Genomic DNA, 24,236 nt, shown 5'->3' on the forward strand with positions numbered 1-24,236 from the left:
CAATTTCCAGAACTTGCTTTCCTCCTCTGTTTTTATCTGCTTGCTGTTCCTCAGGTGATTATGCATTTGCCTAAGTAGCCCTTTGGTAATCTAACTCTTCTAAAAAAGGTAGATTGTCTATTCACAAACCCCAACAGTGTACACTATATGGATGGGGAGTAATGCACCATCATCTTCCTCTTCAGGAGTTCATATCTTGGCATGGGGATGGGATGTGCAATCACAACTCCTTCCACCCACAAGAATGAATCAAGTGCGCAGACTAGGTCAGTAGATTCTTTTTAACCGAGAACTATATACAATGTGAACTTTTTAGCCGAGAACTATATACACTCCTAAAATGTATGTAGATTACAACGCTAATATCATCCTGCGGTTTTGAGGACATGAATAAATTACTTGAATTTCAATCTAATGGTTTAGGATGTAACCATAACATGCCTGATAGCATTATATCCTCATTATCTATGTGGGAGCGTACATTATTCCTCAGATACCAGTAGGACTACTGTTTTCCCATAATGGACTAACTGCTATGTCTAGATAGTTGTTTATCCCCTTCTAAACACTCTATCATATGATATACTTATTTTTCCTATGGGTTCCTTGGTATCCCCCAAATGTAACTCTTAGCACTGCTCTCATCAGTGGTGACCTTCCCTCCAAATAGGGCGAGAGCAAGAGCGTTCCTCAGAAGACTGAATGTTTTAGCTGGCCACAGGGGGTCACTAAAAATCTTTGGAAAAATATTCCTTCCTGCCTCTCATCCCAGACGCAAAGCAGCGCTAACATCTTGTATGACATTCTGTATTAATTTCAGGGATTCAGTGAGGGAACAACAGCTTTGATGGTTTTCCTTATAATTAGAGCTGGCTAGAGAATGAAAATTCACAACTTTCAAGGTTTCTAAATTTGTTGTCATTCCACATTGGGAAAAAAACAAACTTTTTTGATGTTTTTGTGAACGGAATTGTGTCAAAATGTCCTTTTTGCAATTGAAATGATCAAGTTTTTGATTTGGGTCTTTCTGTGGGTTTCTCTCTCTCTCTCTCTGGAATTGACTAGAAAACAGACTCTGGACTGGAGACAACTCTCTAAATTGACATCTCAGTAAAACATTTTGGCTTCAACAAAACAGAATATTTCAATGAAAAAAGTTTTGTTGAAAATGTTCCAACCACCTCCACCTATAATCAAAAAGCTTTTACAGCTGATAATTACCCATTTTTACTAGATAAGTGATTCCCTGAGACTATATCTTTTCCTTGGTCAACAGATCTCAGTGTTTAAAAGCAGAACTATCTATCCATTTCTTTAAGATGATCTCCTGTGTGTATCTCTCCATTGCATTTGAATATTAAAATAAGTGAGCGTAAAGGTCTCCGTTTTGGTGTTGTAATATTTGTTAAAGCGGCAAAGAGTCCTGTGGCACATTATAGACTAACAGACATATTGGAGCATAAGCTTTCGTGGGTGAATACCCACTTCGTCGGATGCATGCATCTTTGCCGCTTTTACAGATCCAGACTAACACGGCTACCCCTCTGATACGTAATATTTGTTTTGAGGGGGCAGAATAATGGCTTCTTGCAAAGCATGGTCATATTTCAGGTTGGAATTACAAGAAGTGGCCAACCAAGCTCTGTTCACTTATCTATATCATGTCTGCCACCTGTTTATTTTTTCCCTCCAAGTTTCCACATAGCTCATTTTTATTGTATCAGTGGTTGCAGCATCTAGTCTGCTCAACATTCTTCTGTGTGTGTAACATTCTGTTCCTTCCAAAGGATAGTGGGAAATAGTCATGAGAAGATTTATTCTGTGAGAAAGCAAACTGTATGTACTATAGATCATAGTATTGAGGTTTTACTATCTGTCACTTTTGCAATTGACCATAAAGCTTGGGAGCCTCAGAGGCTTTACAGTAAACAAAACAATCACACAAAAACGTTTTCATCTCATAAAGTCAGCCAAATGCAATTTGATTATTTTCATTTAGGTGGCTAATGGGGCAAACTGATGTTAGTTAATCTTAAACAGGAATAGTGCATATGCTGAACATCATGGGGACTTTGAAATTCCTTTACCCTTCAAGACTATAGCCACTTGTCTTGAGCAATTGCATTCCAGGCCTGATGCCAATCAAATAATATTTGGAATAGATTAGGAAATAGAGTTTAATTTACTGAGGCAGTTACAGCAAAAGGATAGGAATGGTTTTAAAATTAAAAAAAAAGAAAGCCAAATGGTTGAAATGGTCAGGGAATTATAGTCCAATACAATGAGTTATTGCACTGGAAGCATTTTGCCTCTTTCTCATGATACAGTTTGCATAAGGGATAGGAAGTAAAACTATCTAACTCTTTGCTTCTGACAAATTTGAATTTAACCCATCCCAATTTACAGTTGAAGAGTAAAATCTCATTCGCCCTACTGTTGAGTGACTTGGGCCATCCAAGGCCATGCTATTATGAATGTACGTTTGGTATGCAAAATACAAAAGACTGATTTTTATGTTTGTCGCAAAAATTCATGCAACGAGCACTTCAATGGCACTGGAGTTCGGTACCCCTCTCACTGCTGCTCCTTGCTGAAGCTTGTGTGTGGCAGCAATCGATTCTGAAGTGCCAGTGTTCTTCTGCAATGCTGATAATTCATTATAATTATTAAATCCATACCAAAAAAGCTGTTAAAAGAAAATTTAGGTTGCAAAGTCAAGCACTTGAAAGTTAGGAAATGCCAGACTTACAGTTGCCCAGGCAACCTTAATTCTGCTGCCTTGTGCATATATATGTGCACTGAATGAGGCAGGAGTCCTGTGGAAAAAATATTATGTGATCATGTAATTAAAGACTGTATCATAAAGCATATGTACAGAGAGCTGAATTAAGGTTGTGTGGGCAACCATAAATCTGGCATTCCTTAACTTTTGAATACTTAATTTTACAACCTATATAATATCCTTTTAACATACACTTTTTGTGTCACTTCCTAGAGACTTTTTTAAAGGAAAAAGGTAAAAACAAATTATGTTATTTACAGCTGTAACAACCTTCCCATCGTCATCATTAAGACTTGAGCCTGAACCTTCAGCTTTGGCTTCTACTACTTGTGCTACAAGTCTATAAAATCATGAGTGGTGTGGAAGAAGTAAATAGGAAGTGTTGTTTACTCCTTCTCATAACACAAGAACTAGGGGTCACCAAATGAAACTAATAGGCAGCAGGTTTAAAACAAACAAAAGGAAGTATTTCTTCACACAACACGCAGTCAAACTACGGAACTCCTTGCCAGAAGATGTTGTGAAGGCCAAGACTATAACAGGGTTCAAAAAGAACTAAATAAGTTCATGGAGAATAAGTCCATCAATGGCTATTAGCCAGGATGGGCAGGGATGCAAAACCATGCTTTGAATTGTCCCTAGCCTCTGTTTGCCAGGAGCTGAGAATGGACAACAGGGATGGATCACTTGATTACTTGTACCGTTCATTCCCTCTGGGGCACCTGGAATTGGTCACTGTTATAAGACAGGATGCTGGGCTAGATGGACCATTGGTCTGACCCAGTATAGCTGTTCTTATTAATTATATCACCTGGTAGCGGGTGAAAGCTGTTATCTGAGTGCAGGGGAATGAATTGCTGGCACCATGTGCTGGGTCCCAGGGATGGTTATAATGAACCTGGTCCATCTCTCTCTCTCTCTCTCCCTTCTCCACCTTTAGAGTTGGAAGACCTCCAGCCTCATGTGATGCTCCCTGTGGAGTGGGAAATGCTGGGAGGCAGGTGCATTGGGGGATGGGGTTATTGTGTGGGATCCCAGCCTAGTGCCTGCCCCAGTGTGGTTCTCTCAGAGAGGCGCATGGCCACTGGGGCCCTGTGCTAGGTCCAGCAGGGGAGGAGCTCAACTTTTCTTCTATCCTTCCCAATACAACTGCTCCAGCAGCTCCCTGGCATTCCCAGTTGAGTGGCGGCTGCTGCTGCTGCTGCTCTGGAAGTGGGGTGAGCCTGGCCTTAGAACATTTTGTTGTTTTGTGGACATGCTGCCAAAGTTCTCTTGAGCAATGCCAATGAAAGAAGGGAAATGGTGATATTTTGTATCTCAGAAAAAATCTGAAGAGAACTTGATGGAACAAAAGAGATGCAATTCTGTAACCTTGCTGAATAGCAAAGGTCTGCTGCAAACAATGAAGGCATTTGCTTTTTTAAAAAAAGAAAATCCTGCCTCAGGGCCCAAAATGAGATCCCACTGTGCTATATTGTACACATTGTAAGAGACAGTCCATGCAGTGAGGAGCTCACAGTCTGAATAAATAACAGGGTGGCGTGACACTTTTTGGGGGGTTACCTGAGATGTCTGGGATGAATCACTACCATCTGCTTACACCATGAGAGAGCCTTGTCTGTGCCCACCAGGGCAAACCCTCCCCAATTACTGGCTGCTGGAAACATCAGCACTCTGCTCTGGACTCCAGGGGCTCTCGCACTCCATTTTCAGGCTAGCAATTTACACACCCCACTTTGTTATGCTCGAGTCCCTTATTTTGTGGTCACCTGCAATGAACACCAATCTGCTGCCTCCATGGTAGCTGTGCACCCCCGTTCACTGGTTTCACTACAGTTCAACTCTTTCCTTATTGCATGGCATTTAGAAGTGTCTATGGTGAAACCAAATTGCAGTTTATTTAATGGAGCTTGAGGTACAGATTCAAATAAACACAAGTACAAGGGTTTGGAAATATAGGGCTACAGGTAAAAGAAAAATATAAAACTCAGTCTATAGCCTGTACTTATTAACTGGCAAGGTTCCTGTCTATGAAGGTATTTTTCACCAAATGGTCAGTCCTTGCAGCACTTGTGCAGTTCAGAAAGCTGGGAGCCACTTTCATAAGAGACACCCTATCATAAATATAAAGGGAAGGGGAAACACCTTTAAATCCCTCCTGGCCAGAGGAAAAACCCTTTCACCTGTAAAGGGTTAAGAAGCTAAGACAACCTTGCTGGCACCTGACTAAAATGACCAATGAGGAGACAAGATACTTTCAAAGCTGGGGGGGAACAAAGGGTTCTCTCTGTCTGTGTGGCTTTTGCCGGGACCAGAGCAGGAATGCAGGTCAGAACTCCTGTAAAGAGTTAATAAGCAATCTAGTTAGATATGCGTTAGATTCTGTTTTGTTTAAATGGCTGATAAAATAAGTTGTGCTGAATGGAATGTACATTCCTGTTTTTGTGTCTTTTTGTAACTTAAGGTTTTGCCTAGAGGGATTCTCTATGTTTTGAATCTGATTACCCTGTAAGGTATTTACCATCCTGATTTTACAGAGGTGATTCTTTTACTTTTTCTTTAATTAAAATTCTTCTTTTAAGAACCTGATTGCTTTTTCATTGTTCTTAAGATCCAAGCGTTTGGGTCTGTGTTCACCTATGCAAATTGGTGAGGATTTTTATCAAGCCTTCCCCAGGAAAGGGGGTGTAGGGCTTGCAGGGTCTTTGGGGGGAAAGACTTTTCCAAGTTATATTTGTTAGATGCTTGGTGGTGGCAGCAATAAAGTCCAGGGACAAAAGGTAAAATAGTTTGTACCTTGGGGAAGTTTTAACCTAAGCTGGTAAAAAATAAGCTTAGGGGTTTTTTCATGCAGGTCTCCACATCTGTACCCTAGAGTTCAGAGTGGGGAAGGAACCTTGACACGACTGCTGGCACAGTCTCTTTTCTGTAATGGATAAAATCTTTTACCTTTTTTGTTTTGTTCATTCCCATACAGTTACAGATTATTGTCTTGTAACCCAGAGGCCTCCTCTTCAGAGATCTCTCCTTGGTTCTGTTGTCTTGGTAAATGTTCAAGTCTCCACCTGGTCCAGACAGTAAATGTAGGCTGTCTCCAAAGATGCTCATTGTTCTCAATGCTTATCGAGTTAGCCCTGACACCTACCTCACTTCGGGTGACAAGTTTCACTTCAACAGTTCTGAAACCCAATATCCTACACGCTATACAACTCTCTGATTATTTGCTGTACAAACATCACGCTACAATCATAACAATCAGTTAGTTCTTAGCGTTCAGAAGAGACCACACAGGGCCCCTCTGCCTTGGGTGTAATATTGAGATGATTGGGCAAGGAGGCACTATATCCGCCCAGATATATCTGTGGCATAGGTGGGAGACGGGGAGTTTCATCCCCATTTTAAAGATGGGGAATTGAGATATAGGCAGACTACATGACTTGCTCAAGATAGCAGAGGCAGGAACTCACCCCAGATCTCCTGGCTCTCACTTCAGTGCCTTAACCACAAGACTATCTTTTCTCTTACAGCAACTTCCTCCTCCATTATTGTGTTCAAAGACAAATCACAGTACCTGGTACATGAGCCCTTACCAACGGTATATTTTGCCCTGTGGATTAGACAGCAGCAATCAGTTTAACAAGATGTGCTGTGGAAACTGTATTGTACTACTGCATGCTTGGAATGGAGCTAAAGTTGAAGGCCCCAAAGTAGGTGCTTGTTGAGGAACAAGGGAGAGTTTGTTCTGAACTGAAAAAGAGAGATGAGGTAAACACAAAACTTAGCACATGCATTTTAAAAGGTGGGTGTGCAAATTGAAGTTTCCCTGGGACTAATTCCAGTAATTCTCTCATAAATACATTCTTTCTGAACTTGGCAGTATTACAGGCACCTACTATATTTAATAATGACTTTCTCATGGATAAATTCTTCAATGTATTAGGCACAAGCAGGCTTTTATTTAACATTAATTGTGGCATATTTTTCCACACATTTTTCTCAAAACTATTCATCATGACCATTGCAAATCAACATCCCCCTTAGTATCAGAGTTGCACCATGTCCTCCTCATAATATCCAGGGTAGCCAAAATTACAGTGCACATTTCTACTCATGTCATCTTAGTATGGTACTGTAACAAGAGGCAGGGCACTGCCTGGTCCCCAGTGAGCAACTTTTAACTCTAGGTCAACTTCTCTCCCATTGCAAAAGGACTATTATATGAAAGATGAGAAGAAAGGATTATGGGAAAGTAGGGTCCATGACCAAGTTCTTAGGACTGGGCTGTGTAAGTTTTTTCTATTTATTAAAGGGACAATCTCCCTAAGAACTATTTATGCCTCACCTAAATCCAGATTATAGCATTTCCTGTGGAGTTAAAGATGACAGTAACAAAATAAACAGAACACTCGATATTTCCTGTATCTAAAACATTTCAATAGAAGTACATCCTCGCTCTGTTTTGATGCATAGAAGTGGCTAGATATGGTGATGGGTATAAATGTCTGAGTAGATAGACAAATTACTGTCTGGGTGATTCTTAAAGGTTCAGAGAGTTGACTTGGTTTGAAAAAGCATCTGAACATTTGGATGTGTTTCCTAATAGCATCCCAAATATTTGATATTTCCTACTTCCAGAGAGGAAGGAAATACTGCAACAGCATCCTGTTTCATGAGATTTTTGAAATTTCTGTTTCTAGCCCCATCTGAAACTGGGAAGTACAGAGCTTCATGTAAATGAAAAAATAATCGAAAAGACCTCAGCAAAGGTTTGCTTTTCCAGGGTTCTCGGATACTGTAGTGATAAGCAGCAGCAGAAAAGCCTATGATTTAGTTCAAGTTTTGTCCAAAAATTTAGGTCAGTATGAAAAATAGTCCAATGAAAAAGGACTCACTTGGCGCCTTGACTCATCATTTCCTCTTGTCCTTCATGTAGTCATCTGCACTGGTGCAAAAAATAGGTGTAAATTGCCTCCATTCTGATTGGGTAGCATTTTACACCTAGTTTCAATATATCTAAATGACAGCACAAGAGGCAAGAACCACATCCTCTTTCCATGTTTTAAATCTATTATCACCAAAATGTCAGGGCAGCATGGTGGATTTTTGGTTGTGTGTTTTTTGAGTCCCATACTGTGTGTTGTCCTTCCTTGAATAAGATATCAGGTAAAGGCAGGACGGAATAAATTAATTATGGAAGGACAGGGTCCTTTATACTCATGGCTGTTGTTTCTAGAAACAAACAAAATGTTCTTTTCAAAAAGCACCAAGCCTAAGACTTTCCTTGAAGTGTTTCCAGAACCCAAAGCATATAGTTTTTCTGAGCCTTAGAATAATGTGTGTGTATATTAGGAACTTTTTTAGTAGAAATCAATATCTTTTTATTTAATATAATGAATAATAATAGATACCTGTTATTTTGTGACACTCTGTTTGCAAAGGAAAACAGAATTTTGCAGCTACTGCCAAGATAGTATATTATTAGATCTTAGTACTTAACTGAGTTTCCTCACAAACTTTGATTTGCTGTTGCTGTTGTTATGACTGTTTCCAAGTGGTTGTACAGTTTAAAGAAATATGCAATTAAATTTAATTCAGGAATGCACTATCACAAAACTATACTTGTTACATTTATGTCTGTCTTGGAAAAGCACTTTAAAGTGTGTCATTTGAATCTACTTCAGAAATGCAAGGCTCAGTTTTTACCAGCAGACTCCTAGATCTTTTTCCCAAAAAAACAGGAAGAGAGACTATCTCTAACAGAAATGTCTCCCCAATTAGAATTGCTCCCCTGAGACTTCTCCACAGCCCCTCATAATGATGCATATCTCCCATTTTTGTCTCATGTTTATCTCTGATCTACCCAGACTTGATGTTCTCCCACTTTTAGGATAAAATATCACTTACCTCAGAAACACTGCATCCTAGAACTGAACTTGAAAGGGAAGTCAGTGCATGCTAAAGAAATGAATACTGCATCATTTTAGGCTTACGGAACAACTGTTATTTTTCCTGATGTCCCTTGTTTGGTGTCTGTTATAAGAAGGTTTCAGAGTAACAGCCGTGTTAGTCTGTATTCGCAAAAAGAAAAGGAGTACTTGTGGCACCCTTAGAGACTAACCAATTTATTTGAGCATGAGCTTTCGTGAGCTACAGCTCACTTCATTGGATGCATGCAGTGGAAACTGCAGCAGACATTATATACACACAGAGATCATGAAACAATACCTCCTTCCACCCCACTGTCCTGCTGGTAATAGCTTATCGAAAGTGATCATCAAGTTGGGCCATTTCCAGCACAAATCCAGGTTTTCTCACCCTCCTCTCCCCCCCCCCCCCCCCACACACACAAACTCACTCTCCTGCTGGTAATAGCCCATCCAAAGTGACCACTCTCTTCACAATGTGTATGATAATCAAGGTGGGCCATTTCCTGCACAAATCCAGGTTCTCTCACCCCCCTCCAAAAACCACACACACAAACTCACTCTCCTGCTGGTAATAGCTTATCCAAAGTGACCACTCTCCCTACAATGTGCATGATAATCAAGGTGGGCCATTTCCAGCACAAATCCAGGCTTTCTCACCCCCTCCCCCCCTTTTTTTTTCCAGGGACACACACACACACACAAACTCACTCTCCTGCTGGCAATAGCTCATCCAAACTGACCGCTCTCCAAGTTTAAATCCAAGTTTAACCAGAACGTCTGGGGGGGGGGTAGGAAAAAACAAGGGGAAATAGACTACCTTGCATAATGACTTAGCCACTCCCAGTCTCTATTTAAGCCTAAATTAATAGTATCCAATTTGCAAATGAATTCCAATTCAGCAGTTTCTCGCTGGAGTCTGGATTTGAAGTTTTTTTGTTTTAAGATAGCGACCTTCATGTCTGTGATTGCGTGACCAGAGAGATTGGCCCACCTTGATTATCATGCACATTGTAGGGAGAGTGGTCACTCTGGATAAGCTATTACCAGCAGAAGAGTGAGTTTGTGTGTGTGGTTTTTGGAGGGGGGTGAGGGGGTGAGAGAACCTCGATTTGTGCAGGAAATGGCCCACCTTGATTATCATACACATTGTGAAGAGAGTGGTCACTTTGGATGGGCTATTACCAGCAGGAGAGTGAGTTTGTGTGGGGGCGGGGCGGAGGGTGAGAAAACCTGGATTTGTGCTGGAAATGGTCCAACTTGATGATCACTTTAGATAAGCTATTACCAGCAGGACAGTGGGGTGGTGGGAGGTATTGTTTCATGGTCTCTGTGTGTATATAATGTCTGCTGCAGTTTCCACGGTATGCATCCGATGAAGTGAGCTGTAGCTCACGAAAGCTCATGCTCAAATAAATTGGTTAGTCTCTAAGGTGCCACAAGTACTCCTTTTCTTTTTGTTATAAGAAGTAAAACAACAAACTCAAACTGTAATGACCTCAATGTTCAAAAGTGATTTTGGGTGCCCAATTTTAAGACCCCTTAAAGGAATCTGAATTTTCAGAGGCTGAGGCTCAGCACTTTCTGGATATTAGACCCCTCTGTAACTCTTTGCTGCCCATTTTATTTAGTTTTTCAGGTGGTTAGTCGTTCCAGAAATTTTAACATATGCTACTGAAACTTTCACTGTGAGGAATTTATTTTCATCATCCCAACTGTACTGCACCACAGTAGCAGAAAAGAATCCATTGGGTTCATTCACCTGCGTAGTTTGTTTTTCCATCCATGTTAATATTGGGCTCGGTCCCACAGTTTTGGAAGTTGCAAGTTTGGCCCAAGAATGGATCAGCAAGATCAGGCCTTTTCTATGTAGTCTATGAATAGGCAGCCCCTGAGCAAGTGTAGCACCGTTATAATAGATGGGCATCATGCATTCAACATCAACAGGGGTATCCTCTGCAGGGAAGCAAAATAAAAAGAAACTCTTAAATGATAAAAATGCAGAGAGTTAACCAGGGTTATGTCATCACACCTTTCCTATTCATTGCCCTGTTCATTACTTCTACTAGTACATGGGATCTGGGTTTCCACTTAAGATCTATCTCTGAAAATGCTATCAGGGCTTGGACTCAGAGAGTGCTAAGCCAAAGTCTACAAACGTGTGCTCTGAAGGTCTCTGTAACCTGAACACATTCGATATTCTTTGTTAGCAGTTGCCAATTGGGATTTTTCATTCTGTGTGTGCTTTTCAAGGATCCATGTGAAAGAGACTTGGTTTAAGGCATTACAGGGGAGACCAATTATAATTAAGGCTACGAGTCGGTCACAGAGGTCATGGATTCTGAGATTTTACGTGACCTCTGCAACTTCAGCCCCAGGGCACTGGGTCTGAGGCTTGAAGCCCAGGGTGCCAGGGCTTAGACTTCAATAAATCCATGATTCATTGTTTATTGCCCACATCCTATCCACGACTTTTAATAAAAATACCCATGACAAAATCTTAGCCTTAATTCTAATTTTCAAACATGTCAAACTTAAACACTTAAGTAAACTGGGGCCTGCTCCTTCAGCCATGGCCCATCTTCTATTTGCAGAGTTACTGAGTTCTATGTGATTCCTGGAGTTGCTTTTTTTTGTCAACATGGGCAAACTTTTTCTGATATATCTTTCAGTGTTTCCTTACCACTCTTCTGTTCTCTCCCTCCCATCTCCTCTTTCTCCACTGCTGTATCTCTTTGCTCATTCCCTAGTCCTCCCCCTCCCGCCCCCCCCCCCATTTATTGGTTTGTTTTCTCTCTGCCCATATTTCTCTCCTGTTCTTGCTCCTCATCTTCCCCCTGATATCCATTATTTCCCCTTCCTGGTCTTTTCTTCCACACTCCCACCTAACCTCCTCGTTCATCCAACCAAGCCCTTTCACTCTCACCCACAAACACACACATTGTCATTTTCCTTATGGCCGCCTCCTGGCAGCAGATGAAAATATGCTACACTTAGAACAGACGAGAGCTAAGAGGTGGGTAGGCAAATATGAGGCACCCTTGACTGGTGACCTTCTTCTTATTCTCTGTCATTCCTCCCCACAGCCTATCCTGCTTTGTGAACATAAGAGGCACAGCTAGAGCTAGGGAGCCAGTAGTTGGAACAGTGAGAGTGAGGAAAAGGGGGCAGACCTGGCTGCTTTCTCAGCAGTCCCTAAACGGCTCCTCACACCCAGGGCGGGGATGAGAGAAAATTTTGCTGCCTCCCTGCAGTCTCATTGGTGAGTGACATGTCAGGTGGAGTTGACGGCCTGACTGGTGTCAGGGGAAAGGTGCAAGTATGGCATGTATGAATTGTTCTTGTAGAGACCCCATACTGCTGTATTTATGGCATCACAGACATTACCATTGCAACCGAGCGGGCACGGGTAGAAGCAAAGTGTGAGTCTCTGCTGTTATTACAAAATTATAAATACCTTCAGTGAAACCAAATGGAAAAGAATTGGTGAAATAATATTTTTGTTTATAAACAAAATTCAGTAAATATTAGTTTGCCCAAAGGCTGAAGTCCCCTCTGATGTAGCTTGAATTCAAACCATCCTACTTTTTTCTTCTTCTCTTGTCATGGGGCTACCTCTGCTCAAAAGCACACAGTGGCTGGTTGGTAGGATGAGATTAAGTCACTGGTGAAGTACAAAAGGCAGAGAGACAGATACAGTAGGCATACGGAGCACTATCATTTCGAATTTACAGATTGAAAAACTGAAACACAAAGAAGGCATCCTCAGGCAGGTTGTTGGCAAAGCTGGAATTAGTTGCCAAGTGTACTGATGTTGTGTCTTTGCTCTACGTACAACGTTAAGAATATGAGGAAACGACACGGACACAGTTAAGTTTCAAATAACCATGTTTACTAACTATACAAATATACAAGGTTTAACTACATACATACATTGCTGCTCTGCTAGGGTTCAGATGGCTTATGCAATAGAACAAGAGAGGCCATTAGATAGCTTCCAAACTATTTAAAGGGGTATTACTACAACTGACAGGTTTCTGCTCAAACCTGCCTCTATTCCCCAATGTTAAATATAAAACTGAATATATTTGTTCTTTTTTATTAGTGCATACCAAAAATATACAGGATGTGCAACACAGTCAAGTTAACATTGCTAGAGTAACCTTAACTTTTGAAACTTCCTAACTTTTTTAAATGCTTGATCTCACAATCTTAGTGTTTCTTTAATGACAAAATTTTGTTTCCTTTTACTAAAATTAAGGTTTGGGCCAATCTTTTACTTTACTTGTACTGGTATTCTGTATGTATAATCATCTTATTACTTTTTCAGTTAGTTTCTTACTTTGAATGAATTCTTAAAGGGACAAGATACTTGTTTAAAATTTTCAAAAAGCTACAGCAAATAAAAATGGAGTAATTATGAAGCATTCAATAGACTGATGACACAAGAATATGTCAGTCTCAGTCGATAGGGAACAGTCAAGGAGATATTTTCACAGATATAATGTGGTCTCAGTTTGCTTAAAAATCTCTTAGATGTTAGTGGGATTTTCAAGATGAAGAGCTTTGTATAGGAAAGATACAAATGTCTAGATTCTGCTGAAAATGAGCAATTTCTAGACAGCAAGAGAAAATGTACAAATCACATGCAATGTAACAAATCCCACAGTTTGCTAAAATTGCTGAAGAGAAATAGAAGGATACGTGCTGTCCATAAAGTTTTAGATATGAATCTCTGAATTCTGAAACAGCAGAAATGAGCATTTGGTGGGAGCTTTGTACACAAACATGTTTTTCTTTATTTTAATCAGTAGCTGAAGATTCTGCTAAAAAACTGATTTCGATAATAGCTTTATATACTATTCTTTCAAGTGCGGACATGTTTGGCAAGCTATATTTTCTAAAAAAACCCACTTTGTAATGATTTTCAGGAATCTTCTCCAGAACACGAGGCCAAAGGCAACTACCTTATAATTCCATTTGCTCTGGACTGGACAGAGTCATGGTATCCCTTAGGATAAGAAATTCAACGTGCCTTAAAATCTCCTCAAGCAGAAGACACAGTGCACAGTCTATTGGGCATTACCTTTTGGCCTTGAAGATAGACTGGTCTACAGCTAACATGGAAATCTTAGGGGATTTGGGTCACTTTTGTGCCCTGTGCAGTGAATTAAAGAAATATTTCAAAGTCAGACTTGCCCTCCAGACACAAAAATATATTGGGCATGTCATTAAAGGAATTTCTATTGGCTAGAAATCCTATGACTTACAGTTTCATACAAGGCATCTATTGCTTATCTCCAAATGCAAATATTGGGTATTATGCAACATAATTAACTAATGAAAAAGCTTTTAATATATTGTTTATCTTTTCCTACATGGAGCGTAATAATACTGACCATGGCATTGTACCAACATATGAAAATTGAATAGAGTAAGCAAACATGAAAGCATCTGTTCTCTTGTTTAATTCAGTAATCATCAAGTTAATGGTGCAGTCATGTAAAACTTCTCCCTTTAATTACATTTTAACCATCATCTAACAGACAGTATTATGTCATATTATGGCCATCATTTGTACAGACAGGGCTGGCATGCATGCTCTAGCAAAAGAAAGAATCATGTAGCTAATAACATGCATTTTCATCACATATGATCTATTCCTGCTTTCAGGAATTGCAACTATTTGTGTTCCCACATATTATAGAAGTACATTAACCATTATATACTGTAATCCCAAAATCTCCCTTGTCCTGTCTAATGAGGCTGACAATAGTGCTGTCATTTGTGAGGGTGGGGTTTTGTAATGTGGATGTTTTGTTCACTAGAAGCTGGGCTAAGACTATCAAACAGCTCTTACCTGGTAATGCCTTTCACTGACTACCACCCTTGGCTAGATTTGGACTACTGCTGTCTTCGACATGAAAGGCAAAGCCTCTCAGTCTGAGGCTCTTGGTTGTTCATGTGGCATCAAGTTCTTGTCTTAAAATAAAAAGTCACACTGGCTCAGTTTTGTCTTAATTTTAGGCATGTCTGATCATGGCAGATGTGTTCAGCAATCATTAAATAGGCTCCAGATGGTAGCTTAAAAGTTGGCTTAAAAAGTTTTGTAACCTTCAGTTGCACTTCCTTCATGGAGAGCTCCACAGATGCATGACATGCTCGATTTTGTACCCAGCTCCACTCTGCAGATAAAATGTTGAGGTTCATCAAGAAGATGGATGATGATGTTATCTTGTCTTGAATCTGCTGCAAGTGAAATTTGTAATAGTCATCTGTACACTATTAGCTGAAAAGGTTACAAGGAAAAAATATCCAGGTAAAAGTGTATTTTTCAGTCCTCAAGAGAACTGAAAAAACGTTTTGACTTGAGTTTCTTATCCATCATCTGATAAAAATGAATCTATTTATGCAGGATGTTTACTTTTAAGTTATCCTAGTAAAGACTTTTACTTTTGCTAGGTGTTTGTCCTTCTAACAGAGTGCAACTAAACTTTAGGTGTAAAGAGCAATTTAAAAAAAAATTTAAAGGAAAAAACCAATAGATTTTTACACCATTCACTATTAGTTATTACAGGGTTTTCACCAGACCTATGCAGACTCAAGCAATAGATTGATTGTTTGCCAAAACCTGTGAGAAAGTTGGTCTTCACTGAAAGCTTTGTAACTTAGGAAATAACTTCTAAAAATTTAGTATAGAATTTCCCATATAACTTCATTTTGAGAAGTTATTGCTCATCTCTCCTTTAAAAATAGATGCTGTTTCCACAGCAAAGCTTCAATATTCCATCTCACATATGGCTGTATGTGGTGAATGAATATTTGTTTGATTTTAAAGAAATTGGCTTTGACATCTTTTACTGTTCTAGTGATAACTTTACTAGCAAGAGTACACACTGAAATGTATCGTTGTAAATGAATATGTGTATACACAGTGGAAACCCAATTCTAAAAGCTACATTCACCCATTCGGAGAACAGAAATGTCCCATGTGACCAATACAGCCAATCAAACCTAACCAAAACAGAAGAAATTTTGAATACTCACACCAAGCTGTTTTCTTACTATTTACAGACCGAGAATTATTTGCTTCAATTTTTCAGTGAATGGTTTCAAATACGTTAAATTGAGAAGAATATACCATGGACAAAGAGGTGAAATGTGTTGAATAAATTATTTTCCATGGGTTATTCACTCCATCTTGATGTAAAGACCCAGTGATGGGGTGTACAAATGCCACAGTGGAGAACAAGGAGTTAAGGAGAAGCTCTGGCCCCAAGCTTCCGCACCCAGCTGCACCTGCAAAGCCTGCACAACCTGGAGGCGGAGCTTAAAAGGGGAAGCTGAGCTGCTCAAAAGGAGTAAGCAGTGGAAGGGGACAGACCCCTCCACTCTTTGAGGAAGTAATAGGCCAGGAGCTCTTGTTGCCTGAGCGCTGACCACATGACTAAATCAAGCCTGCAAAGGAGAGACTGGTGACTTTGTGGGAAGGTCAGAAACTTTATTTTCTGTTCAGTTCTTTAAATTTACCCTGCTGGAGAAAAGGGGAGCTCAGGAAGGAAGTGATCCAGACAGGTAGCTATTTAGCACCCTTAGGTGTAGAACTTAGCTGCTCACCACTGGGCCCTGGATTGGAGCCCAGTGGAGAGCGTGGGCTCAGGTTCCTCTACCAACGCCAAAAGGTGGGACAACAAAAAAAAGTCTACTCCTCAGCAAGGTATGCAGTTGGGGAAAGCCCTGAATACACAAGGTCCAGACCTGAAGCTAAGGAGAAAGCCTTTGCAGGTACCAAAAGACTTCTCCATTATGTGCACACATGCCCTGAAAGGGGTGGACTGCATTGCAGGACCTGGCCAGAAGGGTGAGCAGCAAAAGAAGAGACCCATCTCACAGGACTGAGTTCTGGAGGAAAGGGGAGACATCAGGAAGGGGGACCACTTGCCATGCCCTTGCCTGACCACTAGGCGGCACTTCAGGTGCGGGCCACTCTTCACAGGGCTATTTTCACCTAATACTCCCCGCTATCACCACACCACCAGTGGTAACAGTAGGGAGAGCTTTAATGTAGACAGAGCATCAGGCACCCACTGGCTTTTTGACCACTATGTAAACTTAATACTGCACAAGGCAGGTCTATGCTACACTGGAGCCTTGACTACACTAGCATTCCCACCATTGTTACCACCAATGGAATTGCACCAGTAGTGGTAACCACTTCTCCACTGACATTTTAAAAACTCCCGCACCCCAATCTGGGTTTATGCTGGTTATGTACTATGTATGTATCATGTGAACCTTGTAAACCAATACTTGTAATCCCTCATAACTCAAGCCTGGCCCCAGATGTACAGTACCTTTCCTCTTAACTTGTGTAAATTTGATTTTAAACATTAATTTTAGGGGAGTGGGGAGACTGAAGCATAGACAAAGTCTGAAAGTTGAATTTGGCCCTTTATTTATAAAATACTTTGAAATCCCTCTGGATGAAAAGTGCTCGATAAATATTGTTATGCTGAAGGTGTTAGTGATAGCTCTCAAGTGGGTTTTTGATCTATAGACATTTGCAGACCTCATTAAAAACAATGGGTGTGCTAAGCACCTTTCTTTCAGGTTAAATAGGAGGAGCAATTAAATGTCCCATTATGTAGTGATAGCTGGAACAATAGGGAGCCACCATCCAAGACAAATGGCTGTATGGCAAGCTGAATCAGAATCTAGCCAGGTGGGCAAAGGCGTTTCCATGGACTGATTGTAAAACGCAGGGACTAGGGGACTGATTGATTGCAATGCGGTGTGCCTGTTTGTGAGGCTTTGTCTACACTACGCAGCTTTTAGCGATACAGCTGTTCCACTAGAGCCGTGCCACTAAAAGGTGCCCAGTGTAGCCACTCTCCCACCAACAAAAAACTTCCACCCCTAATGAGTGTCAGTAGCTTTGTTGGCAGGAAAGTGCTCCTGCCAACAAAGCAATGTTCACACTGTTGCTTTTCCTTGAAAAAACTTTTGTCTTTCAGGGAGAGTGTTTTTTAACACCTCTGAATGACAAAAGTTTTGTTGTTCACTTGTCAGTGTAGACAAAGCCTGAGAGTGAAGTGAGAGATGTTTATGAATGTGGCACTGAGTGAGCCAAGATACAGAGCTTCCTACAAGTATGTTACTAGCTGGAAAGACAAGCTTGGATTTCTGAACAAGGAAACTGCCTGATGTTATTTGTTTCTACTGTGTTCAGGGAAACAGGACTTTGTGTATATTCTTGTAAATAAACAAGATTGCACCCAAGAAATATCTGACTCGGAAACAATCCGGCAAGGCCCAAATAGAGTCTAACTGCTCAGGCCAAAAAGGTGCAACAATATGTTTAGCCTTGGCAGAATTTGATTATTATATTTTTGTAACGTGGGATAATATCGATTTTTATTTTTAAGCATTTTTTTCAATTTTGATCTCTGAATTTTCACAGTTATGGGAAAATAAGGGATGTAGGATTCGGGCAGTGCTGACAGCAGGGCTGCAGGAGGCTCCCAGTGCAGCCGAGGGTCCCAAGACATGCAAGGGCAAGATGCAGGGGATGCTGCAGTCCTGCTTGATGGAGGAGAGACCCCCCCAGCCCTGGCTGTGGGGAGGAGGACTGGCCCCCGGCCATTTGGGAGGCCACCCTACTGCTGAATGGCTCCTGCCCAGGGATGGCCTCTGCACTCCCAGCTAATGAGTGAGTGAGCGGAGCCATGATAGCGGGGTTGCTGAAGCCTATCTACATGGCTGTGGGGCCAGGGACACTGAATCCTTCTGGGTGTTAGGTGCAGGGGAGGCTGTCCGTGTCAACTGTTGTTAATGGGTTTTGGGGGGGGGTTTTGGTTAATTTCTGTGTCAAGGGAAATACACATTTACCGACAACTAATGATTTAAACTGAATCCTGCCAAGCTTAATATATTGCTTAGACCCCTTTGCTGTTAGCCTTTGTTGTACTTCATAGGTGACACATCCATTACATCGAGCAGCACTGGCCATGGCTTTTAGCCTTTTATACCAAGTATTTAGGCAGCACCAAAACAATTAGCCATGTTCAGCATGCTTTACTTGTACTTGTGAACAGTGTAGCTAGTACAAATATACTCTCGTACATTTTATTTCTGCACAATTGTTGGACTTATACTATGAATCTTTTCTTATGGAAGATTCTGTTGAATACAGTTTCAGAGTGGTAGCCATGTTAGTCTGTATCAGCAAAAAGAATGAGGAGTCCTTGTGGCACCTTAGAGACTAACACATTTATTTGGGCATAAGCTTTCGTGGGCTAGAACGCACTTCATCAGATGAATGCAGTGGAAAATACAGTCGGAAGAGATATATATATATATACACTGAGAACATGAAAAAATGGGGGTTGCCATACCAACTCTAACAAGACTAATCAATTAAGGTGGGCTATTATCAGCAGGAGAAAAAAAACTTTTGTAGTCATAATCAGGATGGCCCATTTCAAACAGTTGACAAGAAGGTGTGAGTAACAGTAGGGGAAAAATTAGCATGAGGAAATAGTTTTTCGTTTGTGTAATGACTCATCCACTTCTAGTCTTTATTCTAGCCTAATTTAATAGTGTCCAGTTTGCAAATAGTTATAATTTTATAATAATTTATAATATAAATTTGTTAGTCTCTAAGGTGCCACAAGTACTCCTCGTTCTTTTTGTTGAATTCAGTGTACGGCATGGAAAGGGATCAACTGTAAAAATGCTAAAATAAAATAATAGACTTTTAAAATTGTAAAGCTTTTTATGTCTCAAGAGCCTGGGCAGTGCATTCATTTTAAGATGACTATTCATCATAAGGCCTGAACAAATTAAATCAGCTGTATATGACTGTTCTTTTCTCCTAAGAGGTGGCATGTATCCAAATCTAAGTCTGGCTTTCCACCCTGGGTGAACTCAATGGAGTTGTCAGAATTGTAATTCAGGGCCGAAATTGATCTGTGCAGCATAAAGAAAAAGGAATTCTTCATTCTGTTGGAGTTATTGTGGATTGGAAGTTTTGATAATGATGAATTAAGGAGTCAAGATGAATTCCTTAAGTGTAATTTGAAACTATGGTACAAACTTGGTACAAACTTGTCCAGAAGGATGTTAAAGTCAATATAACTACAGGGTGAGTAATTAGAATGCATTCAACAAGGAAAGTTGCTGGAATCCTAAGATAGAAACCAACACATATTTGGTGGAAATCATAATTGTAATGGGTGCATTATTTAAAATTAGAAGATAACCTTGGTATATTTTTTAAAACTTACTAATTATATATCTCACTAATACTCCCCCTGTGGCTCTCTGCTCAGTGCACATATGGCTCTCCATAGCTCTGTTCAGGGCTTTTTTCTTTAGATAAGTATGTGGTTACACAACAACCTCACTTCAATGTTGCGGCTGACCTGAGGGAAAAAGTGTCAATTTAAAATGAAGACACAGATATTTTCATTTATGTAGGCAGATGGATTCAATCCATCTCTGTGCTGATAGTCAAGGTAATGTAAACTTTTATGCTGATGATTTAACTTTAAGAAAATTGCCCTGGTGCCAGTTCAATATAAACATTTCAGAGTGGCTGGAGCCTGGTCTACAATAAAACTGCAGAAAATTTTAAAATTGGTTTAAAGAAGAACTGGCTATAAAGCTATTCAGAATTAGTGGGGATGTGCAGACCACGTTTAAGTACTTACCCACCTTTTGTAAAACAAGTTGAATATCCTAGGATGAATCATGAGTGCCCCAAGGGTCGGTCCTCAGGCCGGTTTTGTTCAATACTTTCATTAATGATCTGGAGGATGGTGTGGATTGCACCCTCAGCAAGTTTTCAGATGACACTAAACTGGGAGGAGAGGTAAATATGCTGGAGGGTAGGGATAGGATACAGAGGGACCTAAACAAATTAGTGGATTGGGCTAAAAGAAATCTGATGAGGTTCAACAAGGACAAGTGCAGAGTCCTGCACTTAGGACCGAAGAATCCAATGCACTGCTACAGACTAGGGACCGAATGGCTAGGCAGCAGTTCTGCGGAAAAGGACCTAGGGGTTACAGTGGACGAGAAGCTGGATATGAGTCAATAGTGTGCCCTTGTTGCCAAGAAGGCCAATGGCATTTTGGGCTGTATAAGTAGGGGCATAGCGAGCAGATCGAGGGACGTGATCGTTCCCCTCTATTCGACATTGGTGAGGCCTCATCTGGAGTACTGTGTCCAGTTTTGTGCCCCACACTACAAGAAGGCTGTGGAAAAATTGGAAAGCGTCCAGCGGAGGGCAACAAAAATGATTAAGGGACTGGGACACATGCAACCTGTGCAGCTCCAACTTTTTGATAACTTCACTATCATTCATTTTCCTACTTTTCTGTCCCTACTTCTCTTTCCCAAAATAAGAAAACGGAAAATAACAAACCAGTAACCACTCTGTCTGTTCTCTAGCCACCACAGTTAAAACTCATCCAAAATCACCACCAGTGTTTCAGGGCAATAAGTTCTGCATACTATCCTGCTCGACTACACCTCTGTGACAGTGCCTTAATGGGTCACAACTGAGAATGCCAAATTCAGGATGAACTGCTGAGAAATAGGGCAGATACACCCCAAGACTGGTAGCTAATCCCCATTAGGATATACCAAACCAGCAACAAAGGTAAACTTCTGTTTCACCACACTGGCTAACAAGAAAACATAAAGGCAGTTTCCTTAGGCATTTCAGTTCTTACATCACCACCAAAAACACTGGATTCAGAGATGAGTGGTTCTTTACAACCAGTCTCATCAAATAATAGGTTCTTCTGATCCCAAAGGACTAGCCACACACCCAGGTCAATATATAACTTAGATCTTACCCAAAAATCACACTGATGCCAATCCTTTAGTATCTAAAATATAAAGGTTTATTCATAAAAAGAAAGAAAGAAAGGTGAGTTAAAACTGGTTAAAGGAATCAAGTACATACAGTGATGGCAAGTTCTTGGTTCAGGCTTGTAGCAGGGCTGGAATAAACTGTTGGCTTAAGTCAAGTCTCTGGAGTACATCCACATTCAGTCATTCAGTCCTTTGTTCAGAGCTTCAGTTTGTAGCAAAGTTTCTCCAGAGGTAAGAAACAGGATTGACACCCAAATGGAGGTGTTTCCAGGGTCTTTTAAAGCTTTTGCCATGTGGAGGGCATCCCATTGTTCTTACTGTGGAAAATTACAGCAACAAGATGGAGTTTGGAGTCACATGGGCAAGTCACATGTTCATGCTCAATTTCCCTCAGTCATTGCAGGAAGCCATTACCTCCACTCCAGACAGCACGTTTACACGACAGATGGGCGTCTCCCATTGTCCATTGTCAACCAAGTGTTTCTTGATGAGCCACTTAATTTGAATAGTCCCTCCAAGATGTGCTGGCTAGCTACCTTGTGGGTGGTACATCTGAAATCCAGGTATAGAGTCAATACTTATAACTTCAAATACAAAAATGATATGTGCATACAGACAGCATAATCATAACCAGCAAATCATAACCTTTGCATAAACACCTTACTTGACAACCTTTGTACAAGATTTGCTGCAAATATATAAAGTAGTTGCAACAATGATCTACATGGTCATATTTTAATCAGATAACATCACACATTCAGCGTCTAAATTTTGCAGTATAAGTTCACGAGACACCTGTGTTTCTACAGATCCCACCAGATGTCTGGATGCCTACACCCCAGAGCAATGAACAAACCAGGAGACGTTGGGAGTTCCTTCAGCTAACTCATGTGCAGGACCCAATCCAGGAAGTGTAGTCAAACCTCACCTATCGGACTGGGCTCTTACAGGTGAGCTTACACAAAATGGCCAGGGGGAGGAAGGTGACCTATCTCATAACCTTTAATCCAGTGGTTAGGGTACTCATCTGGAATGTGGGAGACCCATAGTTCAAGTGTCCCCTTCCACCTGAGGGACAGAAGGGATTTGAACAGGGGTCTCTCAACAATCAAGTGAATGCTCTAACCACTGGGCTGTGGGGTAGTCTAATATAAGGCTCCCTCAGTCTCTCTTTTTGAAACTGTTCCACTGTGAATAGCTAATTTTAAAAATTCACTGGTGCAAGGGGACAGGATCCTGGGTCTCCCACCTGCCAGGTGAGTGCTCTAGTATTTCTCTCTCACCCAATGTTGAAGGTGTTGCACTTTGGATAAACAATGAAAGAATCATTGGGACAGAGAGAGGCCACCAACAGCACCGCCTCCCCGCATGCCCTGGGCTTCTTGGTGCCTAACACCAAGAGATGGTTTATAGCTGAGAAGCCCAAGCAGAGATAGGCATCTCCCTGCAGCCTGGGATTGAGTGTCTATCTCTGAGAGAGAGATGGGACTTAGCACACCTCCTTCAGCTTGGCACCTCCCATTGGCTAGTTTGGGCCAGGACCCTCAAAGTGTGCAGGCTTTTCTGCATCCCCCATTCTTAGGTCCCTGTATCGCCCCACTCCTTGTATGGAGAGCCTAGATACCTAACTCAAGCTTTGTGACTCCTGGTGCTTTTCTAGGTGCCCCAAAATTAGGAAGAGTTACACTGAGCACCACCATGCTTAAATTACTTGGTGAATCTTGCCCAAAGTGTACAGCTCCCACTGTATTCAAGGGGAGTCTATTCATTGATTCCAGTGGGAGTGTGTTCAGTCCTTTATACTGTAATAACATTTCTACATAACCTTTGCAGTTCTTTAAGATTTTTTTTTAAAAAAAAGAACAAAGAATTTATGATCAAGCACTGCATAATCTACCCTACACAAATGGTCAAATGTCAACCTTTCAAATTTTAGGGGAGTTGCCTAGCTAGGCACTAATTTTTGTTGTAATTCAGCTGTGGAGTGTGAGAGAAAGTTTTATAAGCCAAGAAAATAAAGATTATAAAAAAGAAAAAAGTAGGAGTGATGAACAGAGAGGAAGTTGCAGTTTTAGCCTATTATCACTCTGATCTGGTCAGTACATCAATCTCAGAAAACACGGAATTCTACATAATGCACTGTTTATTTCTATGGTCTGTGGGTGAAACAAAGGCTTGGCTAATCAGGCAAAATCCATCTCCCAAACCAAGCAGCAAGGCTGCAGCATAGTCCCCTTTGGCAACTACTCCAACCTATAGGCTGCAATGCCAGACATAGCCCTTCCGTTTTATTAGAGTGTATTTGTGGATCCTGTGTCCCTTCACTGGGTTGGCTACAGGCTTGTCTCCAATGGAGCTGGCACATGTCTGCTGCATAGCCACTCATTACCCCTCTCTCTGTGAATTTCACCATATGGGCTAGATCCTGGTCCCACTGAAGTAGCTCAAGGTCTTTTACACTGATTTCAGTCGTGCCAAATTTGGTAATAAGAGCATCCCATATACATAGTATACTGTAATATACTATACAGTTTTGTGGCTTTCTACAACTCCATTCACTGAAGTGCTTCTTATCAAATTAAACTCCATGTTCACAAATTGCAATAGAACAGCCGCATTTGCCTCAAACTTTTGTTTTGTCACTGTTA

At 40.9% G+C, this 24,236-nt stretch overlaps 1 long non-coding RNA gene across 1 annotated transcript in view; it reads left to right on the forward strand.

Annotated features, from left to right (window-relative positions):
* The window catches only part of LOC142070780 (uncharacterized), a 75,682-nt gene extending 53,148 nt beyond the window's left edge, over positions 1-22,534 (forward strand). The window contains exon 3 of the long non-coding RNA XR_012666714.1: positions 22,398-22,534. This is a non-coding gene — a long non-coding RNA (uncharacterized LOC142070780). The remainder of the gene's footprint in view (positions 1-22,397) is intronic.
* The last annotated feature ends 1,702 nt before the right edge of the window (positions 22,535-24,236 follow it).

This window comes from Caretta caretta, chromosome 2, assembly GCF_965140235.1.
Source record: "Caretta caretta isolate rCarCar2 chromosome 2, rCarCar1.hap1, whole genome shotgun sequence".
NCBI lineage: Eukaryota > Metazoa > Chordata > Testudines > Cheloniidae > Caretta > Caretta caretta.